The sequence below is a fragment of the Leptinotarsa decemlineata genome, unplaced genomic scaffold (genome assembly GCF_025532065.1).
Source record: "Leptinotarsa decemlineata unplaced genomic scaffold, Ldec_3_MD MMD2_tig00000505_RagTag_RagTag, whole genome shotgun sequence".
NCBI classification, from domain to species: domain Eukaryota; kingdom Metazoa; phylum Arthropoda; class Insecta; order Coleoptera; family Chrysomelidae; genus Leptinotarsa; species Leptinotarsa decemlineata.
This window is the reverse complement of record NW_027412549.1, coordinates 2,835,903-2,860,720: the sequence shown is the minus strand read 5'-3', so window position 1 is coordinate 2,860,720 and position 24,818 is coordinate 2,835,903. Positions and strand designations below refer to the sequence as shown.

General features: G+C 32.9%; 1 protein-coding gene and 1 pseudogene across 2 annotated transcripts in view; one reads left to right on the top strand and one right to left on the bottom strand.

The window, feature by feature from the left end:
* The window catches only part of kkv (hyaluronan synthase-like protein kkv), a 123,065-nt gene that overhangs the window by 9,242 nt on the left and 89,005 nt on the right, over positions 1 to 24,818 (top strand). The gene's annotated exons all lie outside the window — the stretch shown is intronic.
* LOC111517845 (casein kinase I pseudogene) lies at positions 14,415 to 16,853 on the bottom strand (annotated as a pseudogene).

The following is a 24,818-nucleotide window of genomic DNA, read 5'->3' as shown; positions in this document are numbered from 1 at the left end:
AACTTACTGGAAAAGCCACCCCCTAGCATCATCCCTTTTTTTTTAAATTACTTCTCATATTTTTATGTAAAATTTGGATACTGATTTCAAAAATGTATAATACTTGTAGGTTAAAGTGGTTAGTTTATGATATAAATAATTTTTCTTTTAATAGCACAAATTTTACTTATTTTCTACTTTCACCTTATTTGCCTGTAATAAAATGGATTGTACAACAGTTCAAACTCTTTAATCTTTTTAACTGTGCTATTTATTATGAAGTTACAATAAGTATTCAAAATGAGTACCATTCATTTCCATACAATGGTATAATCTATTTTGAAATGCCTCTCTGACATTGCTTAATACGGCTGGATTTAATTGTCGACATTCATTTTCTATCCTCTCTCGTAAATCATCCAGAGATTCTGGTTGGGTAGCATAACCTTTTGTTTTTAAATACCCCCATAAAAAGAAGTCTAGGGGTGTTAAATCCGGTGACCTAGATGGCCACTCCATCATATGCCCTCTTCCACCTATCCAACGAGCGGGGAATGTTTCGTTTAAAAATTGTCGGACAGGCATAGCATAGTGTGTTGAAATACCAGTATGGAATTCACGCATAATATGTGGATCACTTTCAGCCCAATATCTATAATTATGCCTATTTACTAAGCCATTTAATGAAAATGAGCATTCATCAGAAAAGCAAATATTGTTTAACAATTGTGGATTGTTATTGATAAATTGCGTCATTGATTCTCAAAACTCTAGACGACGATCAAAATCATCTTCATTCAACTCGTGCACCAACTTAACTTTGTATGGGTGGTACTTGAATTTATGTAGAACTCGGAAAACTGTAGAAGATGAAACATCGATCGCTCTACTTATTGTTGACAACGATTGGGGTTGTTGAGCCTCTAAACTGACTTGTCCTAAAATTGCCACTTGGATTGCTTCGTTATTTAAGAGTCCCTCTCGCTTATGCACTTTATTGCAAACAGACCCTGTTGTGGTAAATTTCTCCATCAGTTGAATTACATACTTATGAGTTGCATGTAATTCGTTAAATATTCTAGCAGCAGCTCTTGCACAATTATTATTTTGGTAGTATAAACCTACAATTTCAATTCTTACTTGCAAAGAGTAAACCATTTCAGCGAAACAAAATAAATAATGTATCAAAGTACACTATCAATAGTGACTACAAATTCTAGTTGACAGTGTGAAACTTTAATAAAAAGTAGAGTTTTTTGTTGTTTGGATTTTTGAAGTACAATAAATAGCACAGTTAAACAGATTAAAGAGTTTGAACTGTTGTACAACCCATTTTAGTACAGGCAAATAAGGTGAAAGTAAAAAATAAGTAAAATTTGTGCTATTAAAAGAAAAATTGTTTATCTCATAAACTAACCACTTTAACCTACAAGTATTATACATTTTTCAAATCAGCTCAAAGAGGAGTATCCAAATTTTACATAAAAAATTAGAGAAGTAATTTAAAAAAAAGGATGATGCTAGAGGTGAGGGGGTGGCTTTTCCAGTAAGTTTAAATAAGCCATAATGCTTGCCCCTTCCAACATAAATTGACGTGTTTTTGGATTTTTCCAATAATCTGAAGATAAGGAGTGTGATACAAAAGTTGAACATTTTATAGAATTCCAGTGATAGAAATCTTCTCCTGATTATGTATTGTTGTTTTTTTAATAGTAGTTGGAAAACAAAAAGCTTATTTTTGACAAATGTTGTGCAAAAGTGAACAAAGATTGTGTAAATATTGAAAAATTTATTAGTCTTCGAAAAACTTGAAGTTACTAAAAATCTTATGTCGATAATGAATTGTATTTTATTCGTGCCCGAGAGCCAGGTTGGTGACATTACGATCAATCTACTGAAATTCGATATTTAAGAATGTATTTTATAATTTCAATACATTTTCTCTCTTTCATTGAGGGTTAGTAGTGAAATTCCAAAAATTAATGAAATAACATCTTTATGATTGTTTTTTATCATGAATGCAATACAATGTGCAATGCTTTTTTTTACTCTGGTATCATCTAGTTGCTTACTTACAGTGAAGACTGCAGATAAAGACACAAAAAGTGATTGCTCATTTGGAAGTCGATGTAGAAGTTTACTATTGCAAGTGACCTTCTTTGAAATTCGTGTTTTGAGCTTTCTGTCATCCAATACACGTCGACTTTCTAAAGTAAATCGTCATAGGCACGTTTTACCATTTTATGTTAGGATGTTTCCAAGATATGCCAATCCATGCAGTTCCATTCATTTGTTAAGTAATTCCACAATATTTAAGTTTCGGTCCCAATTCGCCAAGACAATTTCTTTCAACATACATAAACCCGTCTTCTGAGAGGATGAACACAATTCTATAAATAGCTCAAACGTTAGTCACCTTTCTATAATGAAAATAAGTGAAGATTCCGCAAGATTCCCACCGGTTTCATATTTATTAACGCCACTTACTGTTCGATGTTTACTCAACGCGCGAAATCAGCAATAGCGTGGTAAACCTAACAGTATTCGGTGTATGGTGCATGGAATGACGGTGTATGGGATGCTTTAATGATTCACTGCCAATTATTGCGGTACCTAGTTAGTAATGAATCGACCTGCTAACTGGGTAGCTAACTGCTGTAGCACAACGGTGTCAATGCGCAGTTTATTTCACGCATAGAGAGTTCCCTTTATTAGGAAGAATGGCATGAGCGTTACGAAGTCAGATAATGAAATGTTGAGATTTTCATGTCAATTTTTTTTTCCAAAAAGTTGTTCTGTTCGGAACGTTTTCCGAAGTCCCAAAAAAGGGTGCTGGTGGCATCAATAACCAATGACACTCCTACACAGTGATATGAGTGACGATAGGGTCCGAAAATTATATTTAACGAGTTGACGCAATGATCCGAAAATTTCTTGTCAAAATTGTTAACAGTTATCTATGTCATGCTCAGACATTAAATAGTCGCATCATCTCTCATAAGAGTGATTGTAGGAGAAATATTAAATCATGTGCCTTGGCAGAACACGTTATTTAGTAATCAGTAGTACGATTTTACATATCTATTGAAAATAATCCTTCGAAAATATTTTCATTTTGAGGCAACAATAAATAATGAAGAACAAACCATAAATAATAAATCATACCTCAACATTCTAGATTTTATAGAAAATCAAAAAGGAAAACATACATCACCCTATTCAAAATTTTCCTTCTTGATTTGAAATCGTCACATCAAGGCAGTTCCATCATTTTATCTATGATTACCTGTTTTTGATTGAATCCAATATTTTTCATTCATCATCACGATACAAAGTGGAGAATGTATCGAATATTATCAAATATCTTCCGGAGAGGTGCATATGGCATGCTCAAGTTTATGTGAAAATACCATACCCTTGCCTTTCATGTGAACCTCCGACTTTATAGGTACGTGGTGGCAGATACCCAACGGAAAACCAACAACTTACCCAGCTAATGTCGCGAAGAAAACTGATGTAAAACCATCAGGCACCGATGCAACGTCTTCCATTTGGAAGATTCGTCGCAAGTAACTTCTTTTATCTGAGAATTATTTTCATTTGGACGGGATGACCACCGACACACCGGTTTCGGAGAACTAACTCCTAGTTATTTCAGACGGAGGGAACCGTCTGAAGATTCCAAACAAACAAAATTAATTCTAACTAGTCATAAGCTCTGCCTGTAGTTGATTCGATAGGATATACCTACCGCTACGCCTCCGAAACAATCTGCACACAGCAGAGTTCAACTTATAAATTCACCCATTGTCAAACTTTTAGATTAGGGTATGTAGTAATCCATATAGGTTGATTTTGAAGTTACATTCGGATTCAGCTCATCATAAACTTGTATGTGCCTCAACTTCTACGGATTAATTCGGACTATCCACCTCCATTAACACTTTGATTCCTTGAACAGGTAACACAATAAAGTGCTACTTATATGGATTTCAACCAAGTATTAGCCATCACATCACACACTTAACCTGTAATTTCACCATGAAATGTATTTTCTTTGTTTCGTCACTTCATTGAAGTTACATAAAAAAAACTACTACTCCAAAGGTTCCAAACAGTGCATCACAAGTATATAATGGGGTTGATTAGTAAAATGTGAGATTATTAATAGTAGAAAACATCATACACTTGATAAGTACACCGATATATCTTCAAAAAATCGAATATAGAACTGAAGTACACAAATTGACACATCACAACAAAAATTTCATACTGCCCTGAAACATTTCAAAAATTATGCATTCTTTCTTTCCTTTAGCAATTTATATCAGAATATTTCATTGATTTAAGGTATTTGTCTCTTGAAAGGTGCCAATACTCGACAAAACATTGCGCAACAATCTCAAAAACAGTAATACTATACATAACATTATCCTTGTGACTGTGCCATAATCGCGGATGCCTTACTCAGTTTCTTCATCTTATCCGTAGTGTTCGGCGTTCTGAATTTTGAATGGCTGGCTTCATTAAATTTTTCTTGTTTTCATTTTCTCCGTTTTTGTTACTATTCCGTTATACAGGATGTTTATTGAACATGCGGCAAACATTTAACGGACTATTCCTTGAACTATTCTGAAGATATTTTTTCCTTTGATGATGTTTGAAAGGGCGCTTTGTTTCGATGAAGATACAGAGCGAAAAGGAATTTCGATAATAACAATTTAATACCAAAAATTACATGTAAGTTTCTTAACCTACAGGAACTGTTGAAAATGACTACCCCCGCTCGGATGCAAGAATCCAATCTGCTCCTCATCGACTCCCGAACTGTTTCAAAAATACCAGGATCGTTTCTGATTGCGTTACACCCAGCAATTATCCGATTTAGCAAATCTTCCACTGGAGTGGTATAAACTAATTACTTTAGGTGGCCCCTTAGGAAATAATCCAGAGGTTTCAAGTCCGGTAATCGAGAAGGCCATAAGTGAGATCCACCTCAACCAATCGGGCAATCTCCGTATGTTACTGTTAAAAACTCTCGAGCCAATATGCTAAAATTCGCTGGTGTACTATTGTGAATAAACCACATTGCATTTCTTGTACCAATGCATGGTACATCCTCCAGAAACTGAGGTAGCGTTTGTTCCAAAAAAGTGCGGTATACCTCTCCGGTAAGTCTTCTTGGTGGAAATGCCGGTCCAATTAGGAATTTATCTACAATTTCCACCCAAACGTTTAACGACAACTGATGTTGAAAGCGACCTTCAAGCACCTCATATGGTTTTCTTCAGCCCAAACATGGTTATTGTGGAAATTCCTTGTGGCATTTCTTGAGAAACTGTCTTCATCGGTAAAAAGAATAAGTGTTAGTAGCTGAGGGATTTGAACCAATGTGCGCAAAAGCCATTGACAGAATGCAATACGTGGAAGAAAATCTGCAGGAAGAAGTGCCCGAACTTGTTGTATGTGGTATGGGTACAACAAATGTCTCCAATATGTTCCAAAACGTCCCGTTACTTACATTAAAGTATTTGCAATTTTTCGAGTAGAGGTACCTGGATTTTCTTCTATCATGGCCAGCACATTCTCTCCTACTTCTAATGTTTTTTCTGTTATTGGCATTCCTGGTCCTCCATTTCGCTTCAATGCTCCTGTTTCACGAAATCGTTGATGTATTCTTTGGAAGATTTTTCTTTCAGACACATTATTAGGAAATCGTTCACTGTACAACCGCCTAGCTTTCAATGAATTGCCATCAGCAAGTTCATAAATGAAATGCATGCCATTCATGATGGAGGACTTCACTAAAAAGACTTTGAATAATAAACACAAAAAATGCACGTCAAATAGACAAAGTTAATCAGTTTCAACCTATTCGACACATACAAATGATCACTTACGAGACATACTATTCAAATTGAATATCTGCAGTAGTAATCGGAATGTTGTTAGTAGGTACCAACGGAATTGTTAGATTTTTTTATTACTTGGTAGGTCCGGTGTAATACGCTATATACCTTTATTTCGGCCACGTTAATAATTTTGAAATTACCAAAATTGTTATTGTCGAAATTATTTTCGCCCCGTATATTCGAAATAAAGCGATCTTCGAAATAAAGCGCCCTATCAAAAATCATCAAAGGGCAAAATATCTTTAGAATGGTCTAAGGAATAGTCCCTTGATTTTTTGGCATATACGTATTAAACACCCTGTAGTGATTTTCCGATAATGGTATAAAGACAGATACACTGCATCTGAATAAGATCTACTATTCTTTCATTATTAACATTTTATCGATGTTTATATAAATGGTATACGTTCATAATATGAGTATATGTTATACAATCTTGTATTCCCCAAATTTTGTGGAGAAAATGCAAAACATCGAGATTTTCAACTGCCATTTAATAATTGATCATGAATCACGAGACGAACTTGTCGCAGATAGTTGAATTCTCGAAAATTTCAAAATATTTCTCAATTATAATCACCCATTCCTATAAACTTATATAAAACTCGTCATGGCGTTCGCAATATTTAAATTTTCGAAGGTCTACTGCTTTGCTCGAAACTTTATCAACGAGTACTTCGATTTCGACAGTCTAGCCTGGGGAAACCAATAAGAGGATTTTGTATTCAAGGTTTACACATTCAGAAAATGTTGCTGATGATTAAAAATTAGTCATCAAAAATCTTGTTGCCTCATAACTTCCAGAACGATGAGTAGACAATATCTTACAGGCCTACTTATCGAAAAGCTAGAATCAGAATTTTCATTATCGGAACCTGTTATCTATAAAACTTTTTTTTATCTGACGAGCTTTCGAATTTCTTTATTGACTTCTTCAAAAAAGAGAAAAATATGTAAAAAACAGTTATGAATTTTTTACGAAGTTCTCGTTTTGTGTGTAACTTCAATGAAGGGACGAATTAAAGAAGTGTAACTACCTGATACATTTCATGTTATGTCAAGTAAAATTATTAGGACAGGTTAAGCGTGTGATGGAACTGGTGAGTGGATAATCCGAATTATTCCGTAGAAGATGAGACACATACATATTTATGATGAGCTGAATCCGAACATAACTTCAAAATTAACTTATCAGGATTACTACATACCCTATCCTAATAGTTTGAAAATGGGTATTTTCAGTGGATATATAAAACTTATCTCTGCTGTGAGCAGATTGTTTCAATAAAAGTGATGAAGTTCAAAATGATCTTTCAATGAGTGATTCTTCCACATTGAATTTCAGGATTCATGTAATGAGAGAAAATGTATACCCAATCTAATCACAATTGATAGTGGAATTCATGACTGAAGTCTTCTTATAACTTTATAAGGTAAATGAACCATTAACTGACACTTTAAGGAAAAAAAAGTCGATAAAATTTTATATCTCCGAACATTCAACAAATAGACAGTAGCGGCTCATTGCAAATTCATATTTTAATGTCCTTAAGAGAAAGATTGTTAACTAATAACAACTAAATCTCGTGAACAAAGCTACAAGAGGGGAAGAAACATCCCATGTACCAAAGCTCTAACAGAAATCAAAAGTTCAAACTATCGAGGAGAGATACAAACGTGGAAGAAAATAAATATTTTAGAATGAAAATTCAGGTGGCCTGGATATTCTATAATCCAACCACTCTGTAACACTTTTCCCTGTACACCTGAACAATAGATAATACCTCCATTTTTTTCAATCAGAAAACTTAATCACCAATTATTTTGCTCCAAAACCATTAGCATACCGCCGGTCAACATTATTTCAATCTTGAGGGGTATTATGTAACCGAAATTCCGAATAATCAGATCTACAATGATGACGATCATCTTCTTACATAATTTAGATTCCTTCATTTTCATTTATTTATTTATTTATTCACCCTAACAGACCACATACAATATTTTACACTAAAAAAATCACATAACAAAATAAGTCAGTTATACCGCCGGGGTCGACTAATAAGTGTGATGATCCTACAAAGACATTGCCACTAGCTGTATAATAACTTTTTTCCTTAAATTTGCTAGAGAATCTGTCCAATCTATATCAATTATAACATTCAGTTCATTTGCGAGACGTGACGTACCTGCAAGTGAGGCACCTATAGAGCAGAAATTCTGTATATAAAACATCGTATTTGATCTTGTTCTTCTGGTTGAAACGTGAAAGTCAACTAACGGTAATGAATGCCTCCTTAGAATGACTTCTAATACATTCCCCTTACCAGGTGGCAGTCTCCTGCTAATAGATTTAAAACATTCAGTCGAAGAATATTTTAAGAATTTTTTGCCAATTTCATTGTCATTCTAACACATTGTGTTTCATGGTCTTGAATCTGTATACATATATTTAACTATTTATCAATCCATCGAGTATCTCTAAATCGAACACTCTACGAAACAATATTCTGGGTAACCCACTGCTAGGACTGGGAGCAGCTAACATACAATCTGCATTCGAACTATGAATTGTCTTTCCATGACTATTGAAAAAAACATTCACTCTGTTTTTTGTTGAGTAAATAGCAAAAATGATTCATAATTCGTGGTTTTCTTTGGTTATAATCTGCAAACGTCATCTTTAGTGGCGTGGTCAAAGTGAAAAAGACTATTTATCTCACTTCCGCGACGTTCTCTGAGATTTTCATCGAAACGATTGTCATACACTAGCAATGGAATTGGAAAATTAATAATAAATTTCAGTTTCTCATGCGAATTGTAGAACTAGGTACTCCCATTAAACAATATCACTTACAATAACAAAAAATGTCATTTTCGACCACCTCGTATAGAATTCAAAATTATTCCAATGCGTATACGAAACAAACCGTATACCAATACGGAGGGAAATAAATCTATTATTAGATTTTACATACCATTAATAATCATTTGGTGTAGGCAATCGGAAAGTATAGAGAAAGTGAGTGTTTGATTAGTACAGAAGTATATAGAAATACCTACCATCAAAAATTAATCGATAGATGGCTGGATAATATGCTGACAGAAAAAAACTTAATGAGAAAGTTGCTGGTAGATTTTCATTCTTGATTACTTACGGTTTTACAAATAGTGTCTGTGATTGAGGAAATAACTACCAGATAATATCCAATTTCAGTCAAAAAATGTCGTTTGGTATTATTTGTAAGGAATGTTGTTTACTTGCCTTTATGAAAATTAGAAACAAGAAATCGCCTTTATATGCAGACTTTCTCCGTGATCGCACTATTCTTTGTCTCCTGAAGACGCCAAAACTTAGTTGGTGAAAGGTGCGTCGAGAAGAGTATTGCATTTCTGGTGATAAGGAAAGGTTCTTGTTTTGAAATTATCTAATTTTGATTGTGTTTTTGTCATCCAAAAAATACAATGGCAATTTTTTTGGATTTGAATGAAGATTGGGTCAGTTCAGGAAGGTTTTATTGAGGCAGACACCATTAATTTACCAATCAGTTTTCAAATCCAAATACGAAAGTCACTTACTTAACACTCATTCATTCATCTCTGTTTCTTCGCACTGGTTGAGTCCTATCAAGTTTAACTTTGGTATCTAGGGGCTTCTTAGGTCTTAGATGCCCACTAAGAAATGCTTTTCAAATAATCCAACGGAGGCACACCCACTGGGGGTGAAAAGCACACGTTCACATATGAAAATTACCTACTGTTTCTCCGGAGCCGGAGGCTGAAATTTAGTATGTAGGTTATTTTTATGTTGTAGATGTGCATTAAGAAAGGATTTTTAAATATTCCAACCGCGGGGGAAAAAGGCGAGTTCATGAAATTATCAAGTTACCTTTTCATCACTGTTTTTCCATGCAATGAGTGAATTTGTATTTATTATCAGTATTGCACCAGTGCGGAGCCGTAGCGGATCACTAGTATTTTAATGAAAATAAGAACTGAATATAATGATTAGTTGCGTTTTGAAATCCAATTATTCGAATTTAATTTTTCTGCAGTCATGTGATATAAAAGTGTAGCAATATATCTATTAGAGTGTTCATCTTATTCATTAATAAGTATAAATGTATTCATTTCATTATTATTCAGAAGTAAATGTAAGGCATTTATATTAAAATAAACCACACTCTTTTTTTCACATGAATAGATGGCTTTGTTACCTTTTACATTTGTGATAATAGCAGCAATTTTTTTGGTGGATTTCGGGTGAATAAGTACACCCAAGTACTAAACAATACGTTTTTGGGACTTCACAGTCCATACTTCCACAACATAGGCAGATGAGTATAAACAAACAAATGATAACTGAACGTTCACATTGGTTACACGAAAAGACCTTGGTTTCAGGCCTTTTGGCGATTTTCAGCAGGCTCCGTATATCTAGTGACGTCACGTCCCCTTTCGCTGAACCGCTTCTGTTTTTTGAAGAATTGGAAAAACTAAATCAGCCTATACAGTACTACTAGAGAAATCAAAACCATTTATTGTATGTGGATGAAACATACTTTAAAAAAAACAATGAAATCGCCTGAAAGTTTCAGCCTCTCTCAGGCTGAAATTCTTCGTTTAGCATTGTTTGAGAAGGAAGGGTTGACGAATTAACCCGGTAGTAATGAAAATGCTGAATCCATATTACCCGGTGCATCGACTTTCACCGACTTCTTCGTCCAGTCATCTATAATAATAATACTTTGCAAACAAATTTATAGATGAATGTATTGAAATTTTTTCAAACTTTATATTCCCTCCATGAAATATTCGAACAAATGTAGTATTGAATAAAATAACTCATCTGTGGAACCAGTGAAGATAATCTCACTGTTCTGAATATCCTAAATTTTGATACCCAAACGTCAAGAGCACCTATGAGCATCTTTTCTCAACAAGAAGTTTTATTATAAATCAGAGCCCAAAAAAAGATCATTCTTTATTCAAAGCCAAGCAGAAATGTCTTGTCCTTTCAAGACAGAGTCCATAAACACATTCGCAGTTCAGCCTAACACCAGTGATGACATCTATTGTGAGTTGTAGTAGAGCTGTCTGTTCTGACGAAACTTCAGAAATAAAAATCTGCAGACCACGCCCAACAAACCTGGAAAATAGCCAACACATAACATCGCAGATAATTTACTGAACTCATATGACAAACACGGTCAATCGCTTTATCAAGCACATCCTGAGACTCTGTGCGTTTTCAGCTTTCATTCCTCCAAAAAACGGCAGGTATATATTTTCATATGGAAACACTTGAGATGTTGAAGCATTCCAAATATTTAAATTATATATCAGTGTAAATGAATTTTTATCTTGGTCAGAAACAAAAATAAGGCACTTCTCTGTAACATCGTATATTACATAACAGTTTCAATAACAGTTGGGGAATTGATTATGAGTTGATAATAAAAACTTATTTTATTCAGTTATGATAGTAACAATCCTGAAATGATAATAAATATTGTCAGTAAGTTCCTAGATTCTTATATAAGTTTCAGGGATAAGAAATAACAATTGAAATATAATTATTATCCGGTATCAAAAAATAATAATTCATATTTGGTAAAAATGTTCAAATTTCTACAAGATATTGTATTTTACAACTTGATTCCAGCTAGTTTTCTGTCGAGCAGCGAGATCGAAATTATTTTAAGTATTTTCATAACCACTATTATAAAAAAGTTATAACATTCGGATTTCATCCTATAGGATTCATATTCTTCATTTCTAAACCAGATATTGGAAGTACCTACTAGGGAATGTGACTATCATTTTGTAGTTTGTCTTTTAGAATAATACTTTATAAAAGGTAACTTAGGTGAGTTATTAGTTTCATCAACCTTAAATAGTAAATAATATAAATATTTATTGCATTAATAACACTTCGATAAAGTTGAACAAATCGATTTACTTTAAAAACAACAATACATTTCAAAAATAGAGAATAAAATACTGATGTCTAAAATATCATTAAAATTATATATCAGAAAATAATTTAGATATAATTATATTTATTATATTTTGAGAAATAAATACAATTTAACGATATTGAAAATAAAATAACAAGTATCTCATAACTTTTTACTTTGTACAAATTCAGCTATAAATTGCTAAACTTCATCAAAATTACCAACAGTATTCTCTAAATTACTTAGCATTCATAAGATTTTTATGGAATATTCAGCAAGTATATAAACACATAAACTGATCCAGATCCCCATATAAATGTAAGAAGATGTTACATATCACTGCTAGCGAAGGAAAAAGTTGATGTTAAAATATTCCTCAAAAATCTTCCTATGACTAGGGGGAACAATCATTGAAATTTTGCAAATTACCACTCACTTTCGACAATGATTGATGTGATTGATTGGTAAAAGAAATTAACAGAGTGCTGTCAAATATTTTTCAATTAATTTTTATGTTTAACAACTACAAACAATATTGATAAAATGTTATACCAACAGATTCAAAATATCATCTAGGTTTCTCCTATAAATTTAAAATTATTGGGGCAACTAAATATAGTTGCCATTTAATAAAATGGAAGGAAATTAAAAAGGAAGATGTAACATTCATGAAAACAGAGTGTGTATATTAATTACCTAATGTATTATACACCAGTATAACAGGGTTACAGATTGATTCAATTTAAAAGATAAGATTGTTAATTCTTCTATGTTTCATATTAGCAAATGAATAAAAAACTTTATGAACTCCAGCAATTTGGAAAAAAAAACTGTAGACAATTTTTTCAACCAAATTATAAAATAATGTTAGTTACTGTTTGATACAATATGCGAGGGTATCTTGAAAACTAAACTACATGGTGGTGTGGCAATAGTATTAGTAGGCAGAGCAACCGTTGTTACATCAAGAAACATGAGATTTATCAAGCTTACAGTTTTTCCAGTAAGAATATCGTACTACTGGTTGTCTGTTGAAATCTATTAAAATATATTTTCCATTAGCCAGTTGTCGCCTCAGACGAACGACAACCCTCGGAATTCGAAACAAATGCGAGTAAAAATTAACGAGATCTCATCTTTAAACGTGCGATTCTTAGCACACGTTATAACTAATTGTGTCATAAATCCTACCTATGTTGGGTGGAGCAAAGCACTTCACTGTTTATGAAAAACTTTAACAGCAAGGTTTTATGTAGAAGGGATTGGAAAACTTGAAAGGTCTTAATAAGTGCTTGAATAAACTTTGTTGGAGGGTAGAGAGCAGCTGTGACGTTCAGTGAAGTGACTTAAAACTCATTAGAATCTATACTGACTTCTTATTTACAGCAAAACTGTTGTTAGTTTCCTAATTATTCTCCTATTTTATTCTCAAGCAATAAACAAGACCAAAAGATTTGTACAGAATTTTGAATTAAGTTTTTTTGAATATAGCAAAAATATATTTAGTTCTGTACAGAATTTTGAATAAGGTTTTTTGAATATAGTAAACATATATTAAGTTTTCGCAATTAATTAAATTATTATATAAATTATAAAAATTATAGCTTTTCAAGTTCCAAGAAGGATCCACCTACCCCCCCCCTTAGCTGAGATGAAACTAAATCGTTAACAAAATTATATACTGAGAATCTGAGATTGATTTCCGAAGACGTAATACTTCATTATATTACATATGAGTATTACGAAGTGATGAGAAATAATATATGTCTACCCTGTAATATAAGGTGATTTTACAAAAAGCTATCAAGTTTTGATTTGAATTGAAATTTACAGAAATGAGTATGAAGATCTTCAACTTATCAAACACTTTCTGAAAAAAGTTTTCAAATATTTATTCTATTGTTTTCAGCGGAGCCAATATTAAAGTTATATTTAGTCGAGTCGAAATCTCAAGGTCCCCAAACAAATACCAGAAATAGTAATGAAATAGTAATAAAAAGTGCAATAATTTGAGATTGTTGATCTAGGATTTTTTTGTTTTGCTTGTTAGTTTTGAACTACTTATATATTTTCATCAATATTAATTTACAGTCAGTAACACTTGCCCGACCATCTCTTTATTCAGAAAGGATTCTTATTAATTTTGAATTTAATCATGTGAAATTTTTAGGTCCCGCATAGTAACATTTCAACATGTTTTAAGAAATATTCAAGTATCTTTTGAATGAAGCCCAAAATACTGGTATTCATAAGTCAATATATAATGTGTGGGATTTTTTGACCATAATAATATTTATTGGCGTACCTAACAAGGACAAAATTATTGAGAACTGTTAACTTTTTTTCTGTTTTTTTTAAATTATGAATGTACTCCCAAGAATATTATCTCAATTTGTGGTTTAGAATATTCAAATGTCATGAATTTATTTTCTGAAATTTCAATGAAAAGAGAAATGAAAATTTCTATGTTTTTTACCACTTTTAATTGTTACTAACATTACTGCAGTTTCGTCCTATATGGATATTCTCAAACTTATACAATAAACTAACCTTATTGTATTGTATTGTATGTATTGTAGTTTATTGTATAAGTTTGAGAATGTCCATATAGGACGAAACTGCAGTAACGTTAGTTACAATTAAAAATGGTAAAAAACATAGAAATTTTCATTTCTCTTTTCATTATAATCTCCTACCACGTAGCAACGGCTACATCCATCAATTTATCTGAAATTTCATGTTGAAACAACAAGGTCTTTGACATTTATTCAGTTGCAAGTGATTTCTTGAAGTCTAAAGATAATATTATTATAATCACAAATAACAATTATCACAGGAAATAATCATTTGGATTATCTTCATAATTATTAGAATAGTAAATAGGAAATTTTAGATTAGGGAAACTAAGAAACTCAATATTTCATTCAATATATACAACACCTTTAAACACCATTATTTCTTGAAAAATCCACCAGAAACTGAACACTCAGTTATTTTTTGAGCAATGTGAATTGCTGCACCAGCAATCTTAGAATATATATCATATTCAATAATAATCATAATAGCGACTGAAGACTTGAAAGCACTATCCTAATACAGTCTTGATACAGTCTCCACTACTAATTTGTAGTGTGCTTCAAGTTTTCTTTAGTTGCAATTCAAATTTTTCATCTGCTTTTTTGTTTTTCTTTTGAAAAATCCACAACACTTTGTTTCATCCACCACTTCTATCTCCCTAGGTTGAGTAATTGGAGCACTACTATGTGCAGCTGTAGAACAATCAGCCACATTATCTCCATTTGCAGAGTTCATTACCATTACAGAGTCGTGACGATCAGCAAATGTGAGATCTCCAAAGGTCAGCTCCTTGCCAAGCTCAGGTTTAGGTTTCTCTCTTATTGGTGAAATGGGAAATTCTTGCGTAGCAGTTGGAAGTGACCCTGCTGCAATGTGGGTTGTATTTCCTGACCAGTCAAATACCCCGTCATCAACAAATCTGTTTTTAGCAAACAGTCCAGTAAACAGGCCTTTCAAATATTCATAATCTGGGGTCTCGAAGAAATCCAGTTTTCTAGTATAATGCAAATAAGTAGCTAATTCTTCAGGATAGCCTTCGCATAAGCTCTCAATTGAAGTATCTCGCTTAGTATCTCCAATTTTTTGGTAGCGCTCCTTCAAGGTATCAGCTTTAAGTCCTTGCCATGGCAGAGACCCCCTCAGAAAATACATGAACATATGTCCCAAGGCTTCCAAGTCATCTCTTCGTGACTGCTCTTTACCGAGGTGTGTATTTATAGACATGTACCTTGCTGTTCCAGTCAGTGACTTGTGCTCCCGATAAGGAATATGTTTATTTGTTTCGGGTTCAATATATTCCTTGGCCAAACCAAAATCTATTATATGAATCACCTTCTCTTGCCTATTTATACTTCTTCCTATGAGGAAGTTTTCAGGTTTCACGTCTCGGTATATCAATCGTTTGGAGTGTACATATTGAATACGATTTAGTAGTTGAATTGCTATCATCAAAACAGTTTTCAGTGTAAATTTACGGTCACAGACATCAAATAAATCTTCAAGGCTGGGCCCAAGCAGCTCCATGACTAAAGCATTGTATTTACTGCAAGATCCGAAATAGTATACGTCTGGTATTCCTTCATGACTACCCAGTATATTGTAAAACCTGTACTCTAGGTGCAGTTGGGGTGCTTTAGACTTGAAAGGTTCTAGCTTTATTGCAACATGATCGCCATTATATAGATTTTTGCCCAGACGGATTTCTCCAAAATTGCCACATCCTATTTTCTTTCCCACCCTGAAGTTAATACCCACTATCAATACGGCAGAGGTGATATTTGAGCTGGTCTCATTATTAGCTCGTATTTTGTTAGAACTTTTAAGTTCTTGGTCCCCTTTATCCATGGTTTTTGTTATTAGTGACATTTTGACTAGAATTTGTGATATCACACTTATACTATCACAGATGTGTCAACCTAGTGGAAAATGTGAAATAACACAAGAACTCTTAAACGACTAGAGAAATACAGGGGCCTCAGATTCATAGTTCTTCATCTCAATGGTTATTATGAAGAAAAAATCCAATCCCACAAATAGTGGCAAAAGTTATAGTTTCATATCTAAAAATAAGAAAAAATACTAAAAACACAATTATTTGTGCGTATTCAAACATACCTATTTCTACAAATTAATATTATCTGTACTTATCCATTCCAATTAGCTTCCTATAATTTACAGACCTGAAATGGCATATATTAAAGAATAGATTGTGTATGAGTACTGAACAAACCTGGGAGGATCTTAATTTAATTATATAGATTAAAAGTATATTCAATGTATTGGTCTAGAACGTTTTCTTTTACCTTTCACCTTTTGAAATACTTCTGACATATTCAGTAAGAGTATGAGAGTATGAAATAAATAAACAGTAACCTATAAAATTGACAATTGTGACCTTGAGAAAGTACATTGGTGGTGTATCTATTTCAGCATTGTCAAATGACACCTATTGGAAGGTTAACAACCTGCTGCGACACCTCGTGGGAATATTGTAACTATGGTAAAGAGTTCTAAAAGTGGTTCTTAATACTAAACACATAATTTTCAAATGGTCTATCCTCCAGAATCATTCGTTCATGTGCCTTCAAATAATATATTTTTCATGTTTTTTTCTGAAAGAGAACTACTGCTCAGGAGTCTGAGAGCTTTCAAAATCACATTCTATGATTTATGATATGTAATGGAGTTTCAGTATAAGATGAACTAACCAAATTTCAACTCGATTTGAAAATTTTCAGTTCATTTCATGTTTATCTCGCTCCATAATCTACACTTTTACTCATCTATTCTGGTGACACTATTCATAGCTTTGCAATATACACTTTTTGAACTGAATTTTCCTGTCTTTGTACTACCTAATATACCTTGACTATCATCAATTAGGAACTTTCCATGAATGTATAAGACTTTTTGTCTGCGCCATGAACTCATACACTTGTATTTTACGTACCTATAAGTTTACAACTTCAATGTTGCCATCTCACACGTCGATAATCATCCCTCTAAGGATAAGTGTAGCTTTCATGAAGCCAGAATTGATGTTTAATGCTGGCCTTCGAGAAGCCAATGCGCGTGCGTGAGAATGAACTTCATGAATAACCTTTTCTTTATATTATTTAAGTACAACATTCTAGGAATATAATCACTCAGCATAGTTTTCATCTATAAATTGTAGAAATTATTTGTGGTAAGCAAATATTGACAGGTAACCTAATATAATAGGTTTGTTTTGGTTCACAATTCTGTACAGTTCGATCACACGTAGTTATTAAAATGTGTTTTGGTTCAGTTAGAATCGTTCTAGTATCGTTCACAAACTGTTTTGGCTTTCTCTGAACCGATTTGGAACTATTCCAGAACGGTAATTATTAGTTCGTACATTTGAGTAGGGACCGTTTAGAACTTCGAATTTGCTCCTGCGCAATAATAAAATTTTTCATTTGCGTTGTGGATTTTGGTAGTAACGCTTTCTCAATCTCATTTTTATCCGTATTTTAGTTGGTGTTTCATTTGTTATTTTATCTACAATACTGTCTCCGGTAAAACAGAAACTCGGAGAGTTCATTGCGAGCGTAAATAAGACAAAATTATAAATCAACATTATTCTTATACCGTAACAGATAGACGTAAAATATATGTAGCAATAATAATAATCATTATTATTATCACATCTTTTACAATTCCAAAAATTTATTCTTGGCATGTTTTTGTCAAACTCATTAGTATAAGATTACAAAGAGAGGACAATATATTTTCAATTTAATTTTGGATAACCGGAGATAACGTCTTAGTTAATACCTGTTACTTTCATTTTTTCAAAAACATCATAACACTTCAATTATATATTTGCTTAACTTTTTCACTCTTGTCTTTAAACTTAACTCAAAAGTCCAATGATCGTTATACCAGAGTGAAGGTATCTAACCTCCAATCTTTGTTTATACACTTGTCAGAATAATGTTTTTATATGTTTTGGTTTTTTACTTGTTGGGGCCGTTCCAGAACTGTTCTGTGACTGTAATATTCTGCGCATTGATTCGGCGTCGATACGGGACGGTTCAATAACAGTTTGAAATACAGAACCAAAACAAACCTAATATGTACCTAATTTATGTGATTGGTCATATGTACCGAACTTACCAACCAATAGTTTCATAAAGATACAAAGGCAATAATGCAATGCGCTTATCGAAAAATGGTGATTTATATAAAATATACATAACTCTGTTGTATTCCTTTGGAAAAATATTCAAGCTTGAAAGATGTTTATTTTTTTTAAATTTGTCTGTTTTTTTCATTTGGCAACTAGTAGTATCACTATAAAAGTTAATATGATTTTTCTGACCTGCCTGACTGATATGAAAAATGTATATTTATATTGAAATCTTACCTACCTACCTGATCATCTGGCAAGTGAAAGTGGGTCAGCGCTAACTTTACCAGCTGTTCTTACAGTTGAGGCTTATTAAGTGCTTTTAAAATGAGAACAAAATAGACCTCGCAGTTGTCACCACAAGAACGACAGATGTAATCGATTATTATTATCTATAAACTATAAAGTAACGAACTTCACGTAATACTTCGATTCGCTTTTAAAATATCGTAGATATTATTATTAGTCGTTATATTGTCCAAGAGTGATTATATGCTCAGCGGTTAATAAAACATTGAATAATGTTGAAAAATATTTTCTTTCAATATAACATCACCTACTGTATCTCCTCCAACCATATTACAAACTATTCACCTCCGTGTACTAGAACTATATATCTAGACAAATATGTACAATGCCCTTAGAAAATATGAACAAATTAAAAACCCTCATTTTGAGAGTCATGTGATTTTCTATTCAAATTTAGAAATTATTTTAATTACCAAAATAGAGATGATCCAAATAGCGGTGTTTAGGTATCGTATGGAGTTAGACTAGTTAGATTAATATGCTAATACTCTCAGGCCATTCGTATTTTGACTTTTCTCGTTTGTAGAGACCACCACAACATTTAGTCCAACTTAATGTGGACATGCTTCATTTGAAAACTATCGCGTTGAATTGTATGTTGTTTGATTTATTTCAATAGGTTAAGTATATTCATAGTTTGTGAAATTATTTTCTCATAATTCAAAAATAGACAAATACATGAGAGTTTTTTGCAGATGAAAAATGTAGGAAAAATTAAAGTTTCCGCGAAGGAAATCGCGAACAGCTATTTCTTAATAAATGGTACAATGAGTTCCACTTTTTGTTCCTATTCTAATTTCTAATCCATTCATCTACTGGATACCACTCTAGAGTTCTTTAAAAGTTCCTTCTTTATCTTTCAGAAGGTTTACATGAGGACGTTAATAGAATTTAAGAGAAACCTAAATCAATCTTAACGGATATTGTCATGGCTCAGATATTTGAGGATGTATAACTTAAACATTGTAAGATAATTTCGCTGGTCAATCCACGATGAAGTACACACAGTGTGGACACTCATCAGTAACCTTCGATCCTATTTGGGATTTGTTTCTTCCCATACCGCAGAGAAATGACCAATCATTGCTTGGACTTATTTACAAGTGAAGAAACTTTGGATGGGGAGGAAAAACCGACGTGTTCGAGATGCAAGGAAAAAATGCACGAAGTCCCTATCAATCCATTATTTTCCCAGTATTTTAGTAATTTACAGATTGTCTCCAACGGAAATATTTGGAGACAAATTAAATGTTGTCATCGAATTTCCTGTAGTAGTAGGACTGGATATGACCAATTTTACAGCAGACAATGTGGCTACTTGTTATAATCTATAAGCACTCTCGAATCATAGTGGGACTGGTGGGACTACTTACAGCTTTTCACCAATTTCACCAGAATCGCTTGTGGGTGGAGAAGCATACGTTCTCTTTTATGAAAAGGATGAAACTAAACCTCACCTTAGCGATAACTGAGAGGATTTTTCTTCATGCTCCTGTACCAATAAATTTGATATTTATTTTCGTATAACCCGATAATTTACAGTATTATATAAAGTACAAAATAAAATTGTATATTTTTCAGTTAAGCCTCTAAATCAGTGGTCCCCAAAACAATAGTGGGTCGCGGGAGCAATTTGGGTGGGTCACGGAAACAGATTAAAAACACTTAATACTTTAGAATTGTTTTTCCCATTTTGGATAAAGGCTAGGAGAGAGAGTACCCAGTTCTTTCGAACAAAGCCTTAAAAGATCTAATGGGGTTTTAAACCACATATTTGTGTGAGAGGGCAGTCTCCACTTTCGTATATTCAAAAAATAAATATAGAAATAGGCTTTGTGTGGAAAGGTTTCAACTTTCAATCCAGATATGGAATCTCTTGTAAATAGTAAGCACCAACTCCACAAGTCACATTAATTACATAAGTCTCATTTTTTCATATTTTGTTTTGGTTTAGTTATAAGATTCTGAATTAAGTTTTTTTTTTCGTTATGTATTTCATCCTCAATTATATCATCTTTACCATTTTTTTAGAGGTGTATTCTTCAATAGTGAATTTTCACGATAATAATGATAAAAATATTATACGTAATAATAATTGTATTTAGTATTATTTATTATGTGGGTCGCGAAAAAAATTCCACAATGAAGGTGGGTCCCCAGACAAAAAAGTTTGGGAAACGCTGCTCTGAATCAAGTTGGATTCCTCACAAACTTTTTAGTGAAATTTCAATAGAAATCAAGAGAGTACATGTGAAACTCACTTCATGACTGTAGAAAAATGATTATTTATTTCACAAATTGCTGGAATTAAGTTCAACAATAAATCTCATACTTATATTAATGGAGATTGCGATAAATTGCATGTACAAACTTTACAATAACTAGGTATGAATTTTCTATAATACAACTGAAATTACTTTGCTCCACTTCTCATGAAAATGTCACGTATTTATTGCAGAGAAGACTTGATCTCGTCTTCAACGTCCTAGTTTGACGATCGTTCTGACGTTTGAGTTTATTTTATAACAATGGATTGACTATTTCATGAATCATTAAATGGAATATGTAATGTGGGAAACGTTTAAACATTGATTTTCTAGTGAACAAGGTCTCACAGAATCATATTTAGTTCTGGTGCTAATATATCTTTTGGGCTCAATCATTTTTTCAGTCTTTTTCTCTAACCAAACTACTTTTCCCATATTCGAGGATGAAAGTGGTAGACATTTTGACTTGAGAGGCAATAATTTGAGGAGATCATACGTATTGAGAATCAAATGTATGAAATGGTTTATGAATAAATTATAGTTTATACAAAATAATTAAATCTAGAGAAATGAACTTTAAACGTTCAAGCCAGTCTCGAATATACCTATATACACAGTACTCCCCTGGCTAATACCACGAAGGGCGTTGGATTATATCCGACAGGCTTCAGTGCAGAAATCTTCACAGAAAATTTCCTGCATATGCAATTGGCAATACAACTGAAAGAGTCCTTCAATTTTGGAACGGGCACACTTGCAGACCGGTTTCGGGCTCATTAGCCACTCATCAGTGCAATATAGTGGCCATCATCGACCTAAAGTCAATGATATTCCATAATTGAAAATCGGAATTCTCTCAGAGTATTTCATTCCTCTTCATAAGTTGGAGCGAACAACAAAATGTCACTCCATCTAATGGACGAGGTACTAACCAACTGCATATCCGAAATTTGCCCGATTCCTCTGAATAAGGAAGAAAAACTTTCTTATTAGTCAGTGGGCTATGCTTTAAGGCTGGATGTAAACAAATCTAAAGAAGTGAACTTTAAACGTTCAAGCCACTCTCGAATAAACCTACACAGTAGATTGAATGGACTGGCGCCTATCAGAAAACGACTACTCCCCTGGCTAATACCACGAAGGACGTTGGATTATATCCGACAGGCGTCAGGCGTCCTGCACTGCTGTAAAGGGCCGGATTAAGGCACTTAATCGGATGAGTATTATTGTTGTATTGTTCAAAGTTGCTTCATGAAAATAAAAGATAAAAAGTGTTTATTGTGAATTATCCCTAAGAGATAGATATATACCATCGCGGTCTTTTTTGTAGACATTTTTAAGGTGTACAATACTGTATTGATCTAAGGATTCAGACAGCATTATATAGCAATATAAGCGCAAAAAAATATGTTCATTTAGGAAACCTCCAAAATTATCAGTGCTTCTCTACTATATTATGCATTTTATATACATATTGAATCTTCCTCTTGAATCACACTATAAAAAAACGCATCAAAATCCGTAGCGTAGTTTTCAAGATCTAAACATACATTTAGGGGCAGACAGCGGGAAGCGATTTTGTTTTATACTGTGTAGTGAAGATTATTCATACCACAAAATAACATTTGACTAGTTTTTTCATGTGAAATGACCTCTGATTATTTCAGATAGCAATGTACATGAGGTAGACAAGTATCCATTAGTTTTTATATCCGTGAGATCTTTCGAAATAAAATAATTAACATACTCTAATACAAAACCTCATATTGCAAAATAACTGGATACAAATTTGGCATGACGAAGCGTATAGACTGTACAACATAGATGACTGACCCAAAGTTCAAAACCAGTCGGTTTAACCTTTTGTTTCACTCTTCGAAATGAAATGCAAACAGCTTGAACATCAGGTGGAATAGTCGTAACTTCAGAACTAGATAGTTATCAACTTTTATGTTTGTCTCTTAAAATGGCAGTAAAATCCGGCGTAGACTTTCCACCGTGTGCATTTTGCAAATATCAATTATCAAGTAACGTAAAGGAGGAAAAAGTTATATTCCGATGTCTTGAACACTATCAACTTACCGAATTTGTTTTTGATTTTTCCCACAATCTATACTCATAAATGCGATAGTCATTTAACACTCATTCATCTCTGTTTCTACGTACTAGCAAGTCCTAGGAAGCAAAAATTTGGTATATAGGTGCTTCTTAGGTCTTAAATGCACACTAAGGAAGGATTCTCAAATATTCCAACTGAGGAGCCACCCTGTGGGGATAAAAGGGGAGCGTTTACACATGAAAATAACGTTTTCATCACTGTTACTTCGTATCTCCATATTTTTGGAAGCTGAAATTTTCTATGTAGGTTCGTTTTATGTTGTAGATGTACAATAATACAGGATTTTTTAATATTCCAACTAGGGCGCCAGCCGCCGGGAGCATCTCTGTTGCTCCATGCCCTTGAATTTCCGGTTGATGAATTTATATTTAGTACCAGCATTTCAACCGTGCAGAGCCGGAGCGGTTTAGGTTATACCTAAATACAGACAATAACCCAAAATATAGATATCACCTGATTGTCTCGAAATACTAGCTCAGAAGAATTGTGTTGTTATATTTGTGAGTAGTGCATATTATTGATAGCTTGTGAGAATTGTATGTTGAATAGATTATTGAGAAACTATTTATTGAAAGTATTAATTACTCACATTTCAATGATCTACTTGTTTGATTTTTTTCACTTCATATTTCTATTTTTTCCGTCTATTTCCATTATCTTACAAATCTTCGTAACAAAAATTATTTTATTAGCACATTCTGAGGACAATGTTGTTTGTTGATAGCAGTGATATGACCTCAGAATGTCAAGAGGTAAAAACATCTTTGATGTGTATACAAAATGACCCAGCTTTCAAGCTAACAAGTAGCATATCATATTAATTGAATATTACTTGTCAAAATTTGTCTTTGTTAAAATCCTGAAATTTTGGAAAGTAAGCGACTTCTGAACTTCAATTACATTTTTGTGTTTTTTATACTTATCGAATATAAGATCTTTCTCAAGTCTTGAAAAAGCTCATGTATTTCTTCTCCTCAATATCAACTCAACTTCCATGTTTCCAAGGACAAATATCCGATATTAATATTTTTTTATTTAGCCACACGAATAACAATAAAAATACATAAAAAATGTAATCCATCATTGAATATCAAAACTTAAACATATTCAATTTACCATAACATATGTAAACAGTTTAAGTATGCAAATTATAGAAATATGCTATGAAATTTGTCTATTACCAATAATTAAATATTTTGATTATAATGTAGTTATAGAATGCAATTTTATAATGTATAATTCAACGTTACTCTCATGGTTTTATCTTCATGACATCACACTTCATGACAACCAGTCTGTTTAGATAAAAAAATGAAATAAATGGCAAGGACATTATTGACATTAGTCATCGCTGAATGTTAATATTGATGAAATAATTATCAGGTACCACATGTTTCATTCATGGCCTATTTCTCTCTTAAAAACGAATCATTATCTAATAACACTTCCCCTAATGCGACACTCGTATTTTCAAGAGGAAATATTTGACACTGCTAGAGTACTAATATGTGTGAGGCAGTGAATTTTCAACTATTACTCATA